The 17,108-nt window shown below is 34.5% G+C and overlaps 1 protein-coding gene across 5 annotated transcripts in view; it reads right to left on the minus strand.

Annotated features, from left to right (window-relative positions):
• foi (solute carrier family 39 fear-of-intimacy) overlaps positions 1-17,108 on the minus strand; it is a 53,461-nt gene that overhangs the window by 22,759 nt on the left and 13,594 nt on the right. Inside the window, exon 1 of one of the 5 annotated variants that reach the window (XM_089712183.1) lies at positions 16,027-16,171. The exons of the other annotated variants lie outside the window; for them this stretch is intronic. The gene's annotated coding sequence lies outside the window, so the exon portion shown is untranslated. Of the gene's footprint in view, positions 1-16,026; positions 16,172-17,108 lie in introns of those variants that run through there. 5 annotated transcript variants of the gene reach the window in all.

The raw sequence follows: 17,108 nt of genomic DNA on the forward strand, positions 1-17,108 counted from the left end.
AAACATGACGTTATTATTTTAACAACTACTTAAATAAAACAAATATGTTATTATAAACTAAGTACATATTTTTAATTATTGGTTATGGCACTAATTATTTTATAATTTAAATGTTAAAATCCATACGATGGGGATATCATACAATTTTAATAATATGAATATACAATTATTTTGAACATAATTTAAATAACAATAGAACATTATATTCAAATTATAATTGAAAATACTTAAACAATTTGTTTCGAGATTATCATTTTAAGCTGAGATAATAGAAATAATTATGTTCCTACATACTAGTCACTCAAAAACCAAATATGTAGTTCACGTTATTTTGATCAAAATTGACGTACCTCTCAACAACTACGCCATTGCCTACTATATTACAATAACAATAAGGCCCATGATTCCATACATACACAATTCTGAATGAATGCTTTCTCGTACTACCGTAACACGTTAATTATTGTGACGAACAAACATAATACAAAATAGAAGCTTGTGACAAGCGTTTTTAATTAAAATTGACGTACCCACATTGTACAATTAACGATATTATTTCAATTTAGTTGAAAGGATCTTATAAACTTCTATTTATTTTATTTTCGTATGTATATATTTATTTGTGCTGTGCCCTATTCCTATCCTTTACTTAATTTCTCTCTGTACAACCGGTTGTCTGGAAGAATTCGTATTTAGCGATAAGACCGCCGTTTGTTATATTGTATCCTAGGCTAAGTCTCAATTTGTAATTTATCTTGAGCAATAAAGCATAAATAAATAAATAAACTTCATATGTTTATATGCGCGAATATCGAAAATCAAACAATGGATAAAATGTCTTTAGGGCAAAAATATTGTAGCTTAATTTTCAACAAGTTGCAGCTGCTAACCAACGTATGAATGATCAGATTCACGCTATTTATAATACTGTAAGTGAAATGGGGTTAACTTATTAATAGTTCAATGTTATTTTTAGATTCGAAGCAAACTGCCAACATACATTAGTTGTGATACATTTAATTAAATTTCGTTACACCTTAGAATATTAATATTACTTAGGGCCGATTTTTCAATGCTTATCCCAACTTATCCGTCCAATAAATTATTACACGATAATATTAAAATGTCACGTAAACTGTCAAATACGGGCAATTAGAATACGTTTTTAAAATGGTAGTTTTATACATTATTCGACGAATAAATTTTATCCAAGCATTGAAAAACCGGCCCTAAATAATATAATATTATTTATAACTTAGGTCACAATCTCTAGCCCTAAGTGGAACACAACAAAAATCAACTGTAACCGATCGATGTTTCGCTTGTCCGACTTCAAACAGTTTTTTGCTTTTGTTTTTCCTCTTTTTTTGCAAGGTGGCCAACTAGATGTCACCTGACGCTAAGTGGTCACGGTTCTAGTGATTGGTGTTAAGTGATTTGACACTTTACAACCGACTTGAAAAAAGGAGGTTATGAACTGGCCACGCGTTTATTTGAAAATGATGATATAGTAAGCAAGTAAATTTATGTATATTTTTGATGTGTGAATGCGTATGTTCATTCACGGATTTCTCCAAAACTGATACATTTATCTATCTAGATATAGGCTATCGTTTGGTATGGATATAGTATGTATATTTAAGGAAATAATGCATCCTTTTATGTCTGGGGCGAGATTTAACATCTATGTCAAATATTATATTACCGTATAGTATCAAGATTGCTAGAGCCAAAATTTGACGATATCGATTAGTCTAAAACGCTACTTCGTAGCAGCCACTAAAAATAAATATAACTATGCTACGAATCGAGAGCCTTCCGGTGCCTTAGTCGATCGGTTAAAAATAACATTACACATTTAAAACCTAGAGGTTGCTGTGATATCTTATAGCCGTATTATTTTCAGTGATGGCGCTAGATGCTGTCATTTATCCACGCACTCAAACTCAAATATTTATTTATTCAATTAGACTTCTTCGAGAAGCACTTTTGAATCGTCACTACGTGTTTTTAACATTTACCACCGATTCGGAAAACAGTATCTACGGAGAAGAACCGGCAAGAAACTCCATAGTTGCTCTTTTAAATACTGCATGCACTGGAAATAGTACTGCTTTAAGACGTCATGGTATGGGTGCAGGAATTTCTAAACTCGACCACTTAATTTGTACCATACAGGAACATACCCGTTGCATGCTAGCATCAAACCCCTGACCTTTACCGCGATATCTCTTACGTCTCTAAGTTTTTGCAAGTAACCTTCGCTATGGTTAACCATGCTTTGAATAGGTGTGAAGTACTGTATCTATGGGATTAGGAGGCTATATATGTATTTGTATCGAATTCGTATCTCCATGTACCTAAAGAACATTCGACACCCGCACTGTGCCGCGGGTATATGTATCTATACATTTATATTTTATATGAACTAGCTGCGCTTCGAGGTTTCACCCGCGTGGCTCCGCTCCTGTTGGTCTTAGAGTAATGGTAGAGAGATAGAGTAATGAGCCTATATAGCCTTTCTCGATAAATGGGCTATCTAACACCGAAGTAATTTTTCAAATCGGACCAGCAGTTTCTAAGATTAGCGCGTTCAAACAAACAAACTCTTTAGCTTTATAATATTAGTATAGATTATAAATACACCCAAATACGAGTAAAACGTAACAAAAACCTTATCAAAAATCTTGCAATCACGCCGCCCAAACACGCCGACCAACTCAAAATAAGTACATTACATAACAATAATCTATTTTTACACGGGTTCCAACTTCCACCAGGTCACTGTACTAGAAGCGACAAAAACAGCGCAGGTAGGCTATCTTCCTGTTTTTCGTGGCGGCGGAAGTAAACGCGACAAACGCTGTCGAAATATATATGTAATATTTTTTCGGCAATGTTTATTCAAGATTGCATTATCTGTGGATTAAATCGATAGATAATTTGCGGTGTTTCGCGGCGAGGATTGTTAAATACATATAAGGCTACGTCCGCACAGACGCCTGTCTGACGTCTTGCTTCGTGCCTTATGCTGCACACTTATGCTTACACATTTATGTTCACTATTCGCAGATCCTCTCATTTCGACTTCTAGTCATCGCGAACACACATACATTCGTCTTCCCTTTTATTATGTCCAAAAAATTGGTCTTAATACGAATACGTGAATCTCAAGGCTAATGACGAGTGCTCTGTTTACAAAATATGTAAATGCACCATGAAGCCTAGCCAGTTACCTAGTGAGTAACTGGATAAAACTATATTTCATTCTTTCTTTCAAATCGAATGTTTGTGATCCAGTTTGTGGCCAGTGCGCGTTTGTCGTCTAGCTAACAAGCAGTGAGAATGCAAGCCATTTGGCTCAACGCACTAAAGGCTACTTAATAAAAAATGTTGTGTGGTTTTATGAAACCACGGTAAAAGTGAAACTGTTCGAACGGTTCCGAACACTGCTTTGCGTAGCGCATGTCGCGTGACGGTCGGCTGCCGAGTAGGTATACCTACTCGGCAGCCGCGATACACGCGACATGCGCTTCACAGACCAAAAAGTTTGAGACGATGTAATAAAAGTTTCACTTTAATAAGTAACAACGAACGAAATAAAAGAGAGGCTAATGTGTGAATATTCGCGAGGAAACTCGGACACGAATGTTGCTCAATTGACGAGGCAAATAGCGAACATGAATGTGTAAATGCAGCATAAGGCACTAAGCAAGCTGTCAGTTTTTGCGGCCACAGCCTTATGGCTTGTCAAACTTGCATGAAAGTAGGTTGGAGTGGCTTGACTCAATTTATGTAATTACTATTAAATAGACTTGATGTTATAAATAAATATACTATATGGTGACAAAATAACAGCATTTTTGTACGACGCGGTTGGCGCAGTGGTAAAGTAACTGCCTACTGAGCCGACGGTCCCGGGTTCGATCCCCGATCAGGGCAAATATTTGTGTGATGAACTCAATTATTTGTTCTTGGGTCTGGGTGTTATTATCTATATATGTATTTATTAAATACATATTATATTTATCGTCGCCTAGTACCCACAACACAAGCCTTAATTGAGCTTACTGTGGGACTAGGTCGATTTGTGTAATAATTTAGTCCTATAATATTTATTTATTTTATTTATTTATTTTGTTAATTAATATGAATGTAATTATACTTTTACATCAATTAGAGATATTAATGGATTGAATTTTGTCCTTTAAAACCCTATGTGGGTTAGTGTTATGGTATCAAATAATGTCTCTGTCAAAAGTTAAGTTTGTCTGTTTGTTTCTAATCTGGCTGTACAATTTTAACTGGCAATTTTATAATATGCAGATACTTAATTGAGTAAAAAAATTCAAATTGTACTTTCACTTTAAACTTGTTTACAGCATTTATTCATAAACTATTAAAAAAATATTTAAATAATTAAGATACAGCCAACATATAATTACGTAACACCAAACCTCATTCACAAATAGCGACTATATTAAATCATATCACAGTACATTGACACACAACCTTCACACCACACCTCCAACAAGGATAAGGCCACTATCGAACAAGCAATGTATAATAATACGACAAAAAGTCCGTTTTCCTTCCCATACTATGCCTATTATGGCTTCGCAGGGTTACAACATATACATTGCGTAATATCACGATAGTTATATATAGCTACTATAGTTTTGTGCCACGGTTTTACCCGTATACAAAATCTTAAAATGTAACACGCTCTTATTAGCTTCACCTGTAAGTTTGTATGTAACCGACTCTTGCGACTTGATTTTGACCCACTTTAAACGGACAGATTTAATTCAAACTTCGTTCACTTATCAAGGATCTGTGACAATACAATGCGATAATTTCATGAGTTTAAGCGTATTTTTTACCCGACTACGGCAAAGCAAAAGGAGGGTTATGATTTTGACAGGCTATGTATGTATGTATGTATGTATGTATGTATGTATGTATGTATGTATGTATGTATGTTCATCTGTTCCCTCGTAACTTCTAAACTACTTATCAGAATTCGACAAATGACATATCATTAGAAGCGTCTTAATTGTCCGCTGGTTATAGGCTATATGGGGTTTCACAAAATCTAATGTGGCGCCCTCTAGCGGACAAAACATACAGAGTAAAAAAATAAAGTTAAGATAAATATGCCGTGTTTGGTATCATTTGAAAGCTTTTTACTTGCACATTTTGAATATATATATATTACTAGCATTTGCTTGTGACTTTACCTGTATTCATGGGCTGATTGCATATAATTCACATCTTTTCGTTCATAGCTTCTTTATTAGTTCATCAATTTAACTTTTGTTTTATACTTTTTCAGCGTCGTTTTTTGTCGTAGTTGGGTTTTAGTTGTTTTACTTTTTATCTTGTTAACTAAATAATATATTGATTATTTTTATTTAAAAGAGCCAACTGGAAGAAACTTGTTCCCACGTCACAGATTATCCTAGTGCAGGAGCAAGATATCCTAATATATTATAATATGTTTACTGATTTTTTAATTAAATAATTTATTATTTTTAAAAACGAGAAACGGTTCGACATCTGTAATGAAACCAAGGCAAATTGGAATAAATTTTTTAGAAAGTACGAAACACCAGCAAATATATGCAAATTTATTATTGGTTCAATTTTTATTGCAGTTTGTATTTTCTATTTACGAGTGTTACTTTTACTCCAATAGGTACAATGGATAAAAAAATATTAAAAAAAAATATTTTTCCTACATTAAATACTATGTACATTATAATTGTCAAATGGGTTTGAGAACAACCAGGGCACCCGAAGTTGGAAAATACCTACTATAAAATAGAAAAACACTTCGAAACGCACACCACATTTTGCAAAGTCGGTTAAATACTTATTCTCCTTACTACTTGGCAACAATCGATGTAATGTTACGCGAAACCTTACACATGTGCAAATAACTTAAAAGTGACACCTTGTAATATCATAGTCATGTTTAGTTTATATATAAACTAGCTTACCGCCTGCGGCTTCGCCCGCTTTGTCTAAAACTTATATACTTAAAGTTAAAACCTTCCTCTTGAATCACTTTATCTATAAAAAAAACCGTATCAAAATCCGTTGCGTAGTTTTAAAGATTTAAACATACAAGTGGCATGGGGACAGAGAAAGCGACTTTGTTTTATACTATGTAGTGACTAAAGCCGACTACTCACGTACCTGCAGCAGGGGCAATATTGGAATTGCACCCTTAATTGGCTCCTTAATTGTGATGTGGCAAGCAGGGGCAATTTAGAGAACAGCTGAAATTGCTCCGACCGCCGTGCAACCGAGATTGTTCCAATATTGCCCCTGCTGCAGGTAGGTAGGTGACTGGCAAACGTTTACAATTTGAGAAATAATAAATTTTAACAATTAACTAAACCATTTTCAAATTAATCTCAAAAGTCAAAAGATCACATGGGAGACACTAGTTTAAAAATAAAAAAGGTCAAAGTCAGTCAAAAGTTATGAACAAACTGCCCAAAAAAATACAGTTAATTTGTAAACTTCCTCCTTTTTTTGAAAAGTAAGAAATAAACATCAATTTGACTTCATAGAAATAGATATCAACTTACTACCTATTCTCAGGCCTAATATAGACAATATAGAATATAGATAACAATTCCAGGAAAATTGGTCCATCCATTTCGGTGTAATTAAATTTTAAATATTGTGACACGGGAACTTTACATGGAAAAATATTTCTAAATTCCTATCTATTTTAAAACTATACACAACATATTTTAGGCATAATATTATGAAAGTTATATACTTCTACTTCTAATGAAACGACAGTTATAATTATTCTGTTCGTCTGTCTGGCTAATCTCCAAAACGGCTGCGCGTCGGTCCATAAATAGTTCTGATACGATTTTTTCACAAAATTAGAAAATTGTTACATAAAAAACCGTAGTTTTTAAGGTTATATGTAGAAAGGAAAGTTATTATTTTTATTTGCTTAGTCATATTAATATTAAAACGCGAAAATTTGTATTTATGGATGTTTACTATTTAACGTAAACTAATGGATGGATTTGGATGAAACGTAACAGGAATAATGGTTATACACCAGAATAACAAATGTGCTATAGAAATACTTGATTTACACGCGGGTTCGTCTGCGGGCATTGCTAGTCACTACATAGTATATATAAAACAAAGTCGCTTTCTCTGTCCCTATGTCCCTTTGTATGCTTAAATCTTTAAAACTACGCAACCGATTTTGATGCGGTTTTTTTTAATAGATAGAGTGATTCAAGAGGAAGGTTTTAGTATATAATTTATTATGTTTTAGACGAAGCGGGCGAAGCCGCGGGCGGTAAGCTAGTTATAAATAAACCTATTCAATAAATCGATCGAAAATTAAATAATTCATGACTCACGAGTCACGACTCACGACTGACCTAGCGAACTTACTTAATAAATAACTACTACTACTACCTACTACTTTATATAAGAATATAGTTTTATCTACAACTATATTAATTTACAAGGCTCAATGTCATTCAATTATAAGCGATGATATTTCACAAAGATTATTGAAACCTACATAGTACCTACTGATAAACGAAACAATCAAACCGTTGTGCAACACACACACACACAAACACAGTAACTACACACACATACACAATTCTATATCCACAAGTACACACCCATACACACGTACACGTACATAAGTACACACACACACATACGTAACGTAACGGCGTTATAGATAACGGCCGCTTATCGTTTTGCCGTTATCACAACCTCGTAAAAACATGTACACCTAGATGGTAATACTTGATTACCTATATTACTCTATATTTCAATAGTATTTTCTTGCGATTGATTTACGTAATATTACGTTTAAAAATTAATTCACTTCGAATAATATCACTACATCATCACTACATAGTTTATAACAAAGTCGCTTTCTCTGTCCCTATGTCCCTTTGTATGCTTAAATCTTTAAAACTACGCAACGGATTTTAATGCGGTTTTTTTTAATAGATAGAGTGATTCAAGAGGAAGGTTTTAGTATATAATTTATTAGGTTTTAGACAAAGCGGGCGAAGCCGCGGGCGGTAAGCTAGTGGTATATGTATAAAACAAAGTCGCTGAAGCTGTCTGTCCTGTGTTGTGTTATGTTTGTTGTACATATTATAAAACTATAAAGAAAAAGGAACCCTACTCCGTCTTCTTTAGGCGCGTTTGAGAGTAAAATTTCGGGAAAAAGGTCGTGGACGATTTTGATATCATTAAATCTTGAGATTCTTGACACAGGTTCTTTTTTTAATTGCCGCCACTGCATGTAAATGGTGAAAACATTCAAATTGACTACAACCTAATATTTTAATTGAATAATACAACATTTGTGCATCTTACTACTATCCTATCCTACTAATAATATCATAAATAAATACGAAAGTTTGTGAGGATGAATGTATATGTATGTAGTTTTGTTACTCTTTCACGCAAATACTACTGAACCGATAACAATGAAATTTAGCACACATACCTATAGAGGGTAACTTGAATTAACACTTAGGATAGGTTTTACTCCGGTTTCTCACAGGAACGGGAACTATGCGGGTTTTTGTTTGAAAATGCGGGCGAAATCGCGGGCGTAAAGCTAGTATTATATAACAATAACCATTGTATAATAAATACTGTAACGCCGTAAAACGGATTGATAACGGCCGCTTATCAGCGTTCGAATAAGGAAGTGAAGTGCCTTATTTATTATCTATATTTTCAGCGTATTCTATTCTATTTATAAAAAGTGATGAAACACAAAAACATATTTTTTTAAGATAAGTAATAATTCAAAAAAAATAGTAAATTTCCCCTTTATTATGTATTACAATTTACAACACTACCAGTACTTAAACGAATGTAATAAAATCAAAACATAACTGGATCGCATACATAGAAACTATTCCAGATAAATCTATCTTTACACCAAAAATTCCATCCATATCCGTTCAGGCGTTCCGATGTTACTGAGTAACAAACAGGCATGCCAAATTTTTCCTTTATACTATTAGTGGAAATTTAAACACGTACCTACTAATACAATTATTATTATAATATACATAATACGAAAAGAAATAGTTACCACTTCAATACGCAAGCAAAATAATTAAAAAAATACACAATGACGTAAATAGTTGAATACGCACGCATCTAAATAACCTAAATCAACAATAAACACCACGTGTTCGTCTGTATGTCCGTCCGTCACGCCGGAACGGATGAACACGTGCCGAGTTACGAATATATTATGACGTCACGATCATTAAACTCATTTATATAATTAACGCATTATTACAGTCTAATTATAGATGGGAAATTTATATGTACGCTTGCGGACGTGGCAGTCAAAAACTACTAGACCGATTCGGGTGATATTTGCAATTCCGATAGATAATAATTTATAACCTGAAATAATTTATGACTTTTTGTCTTTTACAATAATACGCGAGCAAAGCAAGGAGCTGTAGCTAGTAATTACAATATTTGCATACATTTGTCCCGTGCCCCATAAGGGATTAAAAGTCCCCTAAAATCATCAAATCCCCATGTGATCCCCAATGTTATATTTAAACTGGCTTTACGCCCGCGGCTTCGCTCGCATTGTCTAAAACCTACTAAATTATATAACAAAACCTCTTGAATCACTCTATTAAAAAAACCGCATGATATTGATCAAAGTAATTTTCAATCAATCATTTTACAGACACAGCGTCTACCGGGAATTGAACTTTGTACCCCACTTGAAACTACCATAAAATAAACTAAAACAACTGCAAAAAAACTAGCCAAATTCCACGTCAAACCGATTCCCGAGAACCCAACAGACAGACAAACAAAAATTCCCATATAAAAATACAAAAAAAAACTCACATTACTAAAAAGATGCGCACGCGCAGCCCGCCGCTATAACGACGTAACGACGAATGCGCTAACGAAACACGACCAACGTAATTTAAACATAATGTACTTACAAAAAGACGAAACTGAAACAGGTCTACGCCCGCGGGTTTGTTCGCCTCTGAAAAATATTACACCAGCAAACAAAAATCACCTCTATTCACTATAGTATAGAGTCGAAAATCGTTTGACGGATGTAGAGTAACGGCGTAACGTCATCGCTATTTTCGTTATAACGCGGCTCGTTATGCGCATGTGTGCGTGTTTCTCGGAAGGAATGGAAGGTTTTTTGCTGTGCAGGTCGATTCTTGTATGTATGTATGTCTCTCGTTAGCTCTTGTACAATGGTGTATTGTATTTCACATGGCAATGCTTATTGAGGATTGAATGCATTGTTATTATAAAAGGATAAGTATTAAAATATGTGAAGTCGAAATTATAGGATTGTTTGGTTTTAAATTTTACAAATCATACAATAATTAATAAATCTATTATTTTTAACGGTTTAAAAGCTATTTATCCATACTTAATATTATAAATGCGAAAGTAACTCTGTCTGTCTGTCTGTTACTCAATCACGCCTAAACTACTCGACCAATTTGCTTGAAATTAGGTATGGAGATATTTTGATACCCGAGAAAGGACATAGGCTACCTTTTATTGCGAAATATGTACCACGGGCGAAGCCGGGGCGGACCTCTAGTTGCTGATACTTTTAACACTGTCTTAGGTCAAATATCTTTATTTGAAAACGGCAATTGTACACATTTAAAAACCCTTAAAAATTTAAAATACATGCACCAAGGATAGAACCCACTCTACATTTCTACCAGAATACCACCTTCATAGAAAAAATAATTAGTAAAAGCCGATTAGCTTCATAACTATAAAAAAATTGGAAAAATTCAAACCTTTTATCATAAATCATATTAGGTGTAACTTTTACTATTACGACTACTTATATGTAGGTACTTATTTATTAGTAACAATAGCTTAAACTTACCAATTATATAATTACTACAACAATCAAATCAGAAATTCTACATTTATCAAAAGCAACACAAATCTTAATCATCCGAAAAATCGCATGCACTACGTCAAACCGGTTCCAGATAAACGCACAAACAGATAAATAACGATAGCACTGAGCTCGAGTGCGAAATAAAAGGAAATGCAATTTTTATAATTTATCGGTCTCCTTTGTACAGTGAATAGTACTGAGAAGTGAGAACTGAGAAGTCCCGTGTTCATTTCCCGAAGAAGAATAACAAAAATACGCATTCAATTTGTTGCCTGGTAGATATCATTTATAAATGATAAGACCGCCTCTTGTACTATATTTCTTGGTAGATGTTTTGTTTCTATTTAGTTACATGGGTATGTAGGTAACAGACTGGTGAAATAAACCTTAACTATTTTAATATAATAAAGCTGAAGACTGTTTGTTTGTTTGAACGCGCTAATCTAAGGTACTACTGGTCCGATTTGAAACATTCTTCCAGTGTTAGATAGGCCATTTATCGAGGAACGCTATAGGCTAAGACCAACACCACAGTATTACCATCCTACAGTATGGCGACGAATGTACTTGTGCAGAGAAACGGAGGGGAACTGGCGGGGGGTCGGGCGACGCGGGCCGCTTAATGCAATCACGCTGAGTTTGCATTAACTATCGCGAAAGGATGACGCAGTCGTATTTTTTGTGTAATAATTTTATTATACATAGGTACTTACATATTCTATTATGACGCGCAAAAACTGTTCCGTTTACGGATGTAAATCTACATTGAAATCCCAGAAGGAAACAATATTTCAGAAAGATTGTATTAATTGTATCTGTTGAATTAAAATCAAAGCTATGTATATGTTGTCCTCATTATTTTCTAATCAGATTGTACATCCCAATGCGAATGCATTACTTAGTTAAATGGTATAATATACAATTAAGAACATCCAAAAATAAAGTGTCCACGTAAATAATATTTAGCAGTGCAATATCTGTAATTATATATTTATGAACAAATAATTACATCAGATTTAATAATCGCAATTATTTTGAATGTACATATGAATAAATGATTTCATCATAATATTAATAATCAAAATTGTTTTATTTCCCATTTGTTGCAACCCTAGCGTATTTTCGTGTGGCAGCGTAAGTACCTACGCTGGCGGCGGCATCGCGCGACATCAAAGGCGATTCCTTACTGTAGGAAATAATATTGTAATACTGTGACCAACACGCTATCATCACGCTAAGACCAACGCAACAGGAGCGCACAGCTATCCTACTTATATTATAAAGGCGAAAGTTTGTGAGGATGGATGTGTATGTGTATGTTTGTTACTCCTTCTTTATACTACTGAACCGATTACAATGAAATTTAGCACATATATAGTTGTAGTTGTAGTTGGATTAACACATAGGGTAGGTTTTATTCCGGAAATCCCACAGGAACGGTAATTGTTCGGGACTTTCTTTGAAAACGCGGGCGAAGCCGCAGACTTAAATCTAGTAATTTAAATAAATAAATTAATAACCTAAACCCTACCTACCTTAGCAAATTGCACTCTACCACCTGGCAATAAGGTGCAAATTATGTAATTACACATTACGTAACACAGCAATGACCATGGCCGGGTTCAATGAACTGCGGAAGGACAGACGAACTTTTTTGTCCGTCTTGAAGACTGATGATTTAGTTTTTTTTTTTTATTATATATTTTTATTCGTCTGTGTGTCTGCCTTTTTTGTTTGATCGTTTTCCCTGTTTGATATTATACAATAACAAATGCTGGTTAGCTGAAAATAGTGTAAGAGATAGTTTGCCTGAAAGCATCTCTGCAAACGGTACAGCCGTTTGTGATAATTCTTTCAGCAATAGTAGACGAGTAAGCCAGTATCAAAGTTACTGTTTACGATACACAGTATCTTTGATACTCGACGATTTCAATCTCGAAGCGACTACAGGGGCCGCATTATGACCACTTATTCCCAGTCAGTTTACGCCGTGAATGGAGCTGACTGGAATTCATATATGTACATTACTAGTGGTCCGCCCCGGCTTCGCCCGTGGTACCTACATGTTTAAACTATTCTATCTGACCTATCTCTCAAGTTGGATCGAACTGCACATGGTGTGCGAATTTTATTATAATCGGTTAAGTGGTTTAGGAGTCAATTGAGGACAAAGTACAAACATTGTGACACGAGATTTATATATGTATACTAGCGGTCCGCCCCGGCTTCGCCCGTGGTACATATGAAAAATAGATGTTGGCCGATTCTCAGACTTACCCGATATGCACAGAAAATTTCATGAGAATCGGTCCACCCGTTTCGGAGGAGTATGCAGACTAACATTGTGACACGAGAATTTTATATATAAGACTAGCGGTCCGCCCCGGCTTCGCCCGTGGTACATATGAAAAATAGATGTTGGCCGATTCTCAGACTTACCCGATATGCACAGAAAATTTCATGAGAATCGGTCCACCCGTTTCGGAGGAGTATGCAGACTAACATTGTGACACGAGAATTTTATATATAAGACTAGCGGTCCGCCCCGGCTTCGCCCGTGGTACATATGAAAAATAGATGTTGGCCGATTCGTAAGCGCATAACTCGAGAACGGCTGAACCGATTTCGATAATTCTTATGTAGAGAAAACGTAAATATGTACCACGGGCGAAGCCGGGGCGGACCGCTAGTACATAATACTTACATAATATAATATAATATGTAAGTGAAGGTTGCCTGGCAGAGATCGCATACAGCGCTAAGGTCGCTTATCCATACTTGAAATATTAAAAAGCTGAAGAGTTCGTTTGTTTGTTATAACGCGCTAATCATGCGAACTACTGGTCTGATTTGAAAAATTCTTTCGGTGTTAGATAGCCCATTCATCGAGGAAGACTATAGCTATATTTCATCTCGCTAAGACCAACAGGAGCTGAGCACAGCGGGTAAAACCGCGGAGCACAGTTAGTAAATAATATCCGGGAATATAGGTACGTAAACGATAAAATAGAAGAAATTACCATCAAAACAAAAATGTAGCACTCATTTTTATTAGGTAGACTAGCGGTCCGCCCCGGCTTCGCTTGTGGTACCAGTTTACGTTTTCTTTCCATAAGAACCATCCTCGTACTTCAAGGAATAATATAAAAAAAATAATTAACGAAATCGGTTCAGCCGTTCTCGAGTTATGCGCTCACCAACTATTTGCGATTCATTTTTTATACTATGCAGAAGATTATTTTTATAAAACAAAATTAATGAATTCATCCCTTCATCATCATAATTATTATAAAAAAATTGTACATCCATACAAAAAATCTATCACGTCAAAACCGCTAAATCAATTTCGATGAATTCCATTACACAGATAGATGAGACCTTGGAAAATTAGATACGTTATCATTGTTTGTGTAACCAATATATGAAGAGGCTTTAGATGATAACGTCAAGTGCATACGAGTAAAGCCACGGCGTCAAGCTAGTTTCAAGATAAAACCTTCAATCATACGAAAGCCTTATAAAATCTATATAGTCAATACATAGTATAAAACAAAGTCCCTGTCGCGGTCTGTCCGTCCCTATAGATCTTCAAAACTACGCAACGAATAGGCATGACGACAGTATCCATAAATGATCGTATTAGTGTTTTTAAGGGAAAATGTATAATAAATAAATTAAATATAGCGACTTAGAAATCTTAAAAACATTAAGATTAATGAGATTATCAATAAAATAAAACATTGAAATTCGGAAGTTCGCCATTTTGACTAAAACACGCGTGACGTCACGCATAAGTAAACAACTCACGTCAGATGTATTTTGTTGTTATGAATATGTTGAGAATACGCATTTTTATTTATTTTCTATTGTTTCACGTATGCTTTATCGACTCAGAACAAAAATATAATTGCGAATTCACGAATACATGGTTCGGGATTCTCCGCGCCAACTTTATACAATAATTTCTTATTATTTTTTCGCTTGAAATAATTACTAACACATTTTTGAGCATTATTTTTATGTGGATTCACACTGCAATACTGCACACCACTTATAAACTTTGTAATTCGTTTCTATAACACATATTAAATAAAGACTTTTTTAGTTTTCTTCGCAATGCGTACAAATAATTACGTATTTACCAAAGTTTGACGTCACGCCTACGCCATGACACCTGCGAGCTGTTTTGGCACAGATATTAAATATTTTTTGAAAAATGGCTTTAATCTTCGTTAAATTTAAGTATATTACCGAAATATAGGGTTTTTCTTGTATAGTAAACGTATACACACATTATGGAAGAGAATTTCAAAATCTTTCGTCATGCCTATTGTGATGCAGTTTTTTTCATAGATAGGAGAACTACGAATAATATCCAACTAATATCATAAATGCGAAAGTATTTGAGGATGGATGTTTGTTACTCTTTCACGCAAATACTACTGAACCGGTTACAATTAAATTTGGTATGTAGCTGAAGACCCAGAATAAAGCTTGGGCTACTTTTTATCCCAGGAATCCCACAGGAACGTGAACTATACGGGTTTTTCTTTGATAACGCGAGAGAAGCCGCGGGTGGAAATCTAGTCTAGAAGGGTCCAGGATTTACAGAAGTATTATAATATCTCATTTTATAAGTCAAAGAAATAACACAAAAAGAGGCAATCGTTTACTGTAAGTAATCAATTAACCTTTTTTCTTTTGATAAAAATAATAAACATATAGGTAGTTACCTAATATGCATTACACACATAATTATGCACTTCTTTATCAGCAAGTCGGGTTTTAATCAACATTGTTGCAATATACGATTTAAAAATTAATTACACCAATAGGAAATATGTACGTACCGAGAAATGTTTGAGGAAAATAACTTGAATAAACATAATCACAATTTTAAGTAAAAACACGTCTAACATTGACGAAAAAAAGCAAACTATAAATTAAAAGATAGAAAAAAGACATTAATTGCAACCACATTCAAATGTTTATTAAAAATAAAAACCTCGCCACAAAGAACGCAATTAAAAAAAACAAAAACAACAAACCAATCAGATACTCACACAACACAAAACAAAATCCGAACACTGCAAACTTCAAAACGTCAAAAATTCGAACGTTTTTAAATTACGAATCCATTTGAATTTAGAACGTGTGCTGCCCGCGCGCACCGCACCACAGATAAGCGATAAGCGCGCCGTTAGCTAACGTCGTTCGTTACTTGCGCGGCAAAGACTACGTAACGACAGAACGGCCTTGTTACTTTGCTAGGTCAAGTGACGTCACGCGTACAAAACTCGCCTACTACATACATATTTAGTACGAAACGCGATTTGTAACGCGTGCGTTTTACATACTTCTTTTTGAGTATCACCACGGATTATTAAATAGTTACTAGTATCCCTACAAGGTATGAAACAAGAGCGTCTAGTCCTTTGTATGCTTAGACCTTTAAAACTACGCAACGGATTTTGATACGGTTCATTTTAATAAATAGAGTGGTTCTCAAGGAAGGTTTAAAATTTTTAATAATTTGTATTTGAGAAAACGGGCAAAGCCGCGGGCGGCAAGCTAGTGTATTTTTATTTATACAGACTAATAAATGAGATTCTTATCGCAAAATGATTAGTGTTATAAGACTAAACCAATGCTTCAGTAGGTTAAAGCTTATCAGTGGCTGATAAGGTGAATTCAAATGATGTAAAATATCACGTGCGAGCTTTATTCTAATTATATTGTTTTTAATTTAACAATTACATATATTAATTATTATGTATATCTCTAACTATTACTTTTATTGATTTAGCCCTACTAAAATTACATACGATAAGTCTAATCTCGAGCGGAAAAAAACATAGTCCTGCTTTTTACGATGTTGGTATACAACCTGAAGATCACATTGGCTCGCCTCCAGGCGTTATTTACAATTCACTATTCAGTGTCAATGAATCATTGCATATATAAATAAATCAAAGCGCGTCCGTCCGTGGTGTCACCGAAGTTTCATAATTAGCATGCAATTGCGTTATATTACGATTTCTTTATTCATTACGATAAGCGTTACAGTTGATAATAGTTAATATGTAATATTAAGTAAACAGTTTGTAAGTACATACGTTCAGTGTTACGCCAAAATGGCTAAACC

This window comes from Colias philodice, chromosome 28 (assembly GCF_061535455.1).
Source record: "Colias philodice isolate Cphi_HAF_F1 chromosome 28, ilColPhil1 Martin Lab GWU primary, whole genome shotgun sequence".
NCBI classification, from domain to species: domain Eukaryota; kingdom Metazoa; phylum Arthropoda; class Insecta; order Lepidoptera; family Pieridae; genus Colias; species Colias philodice.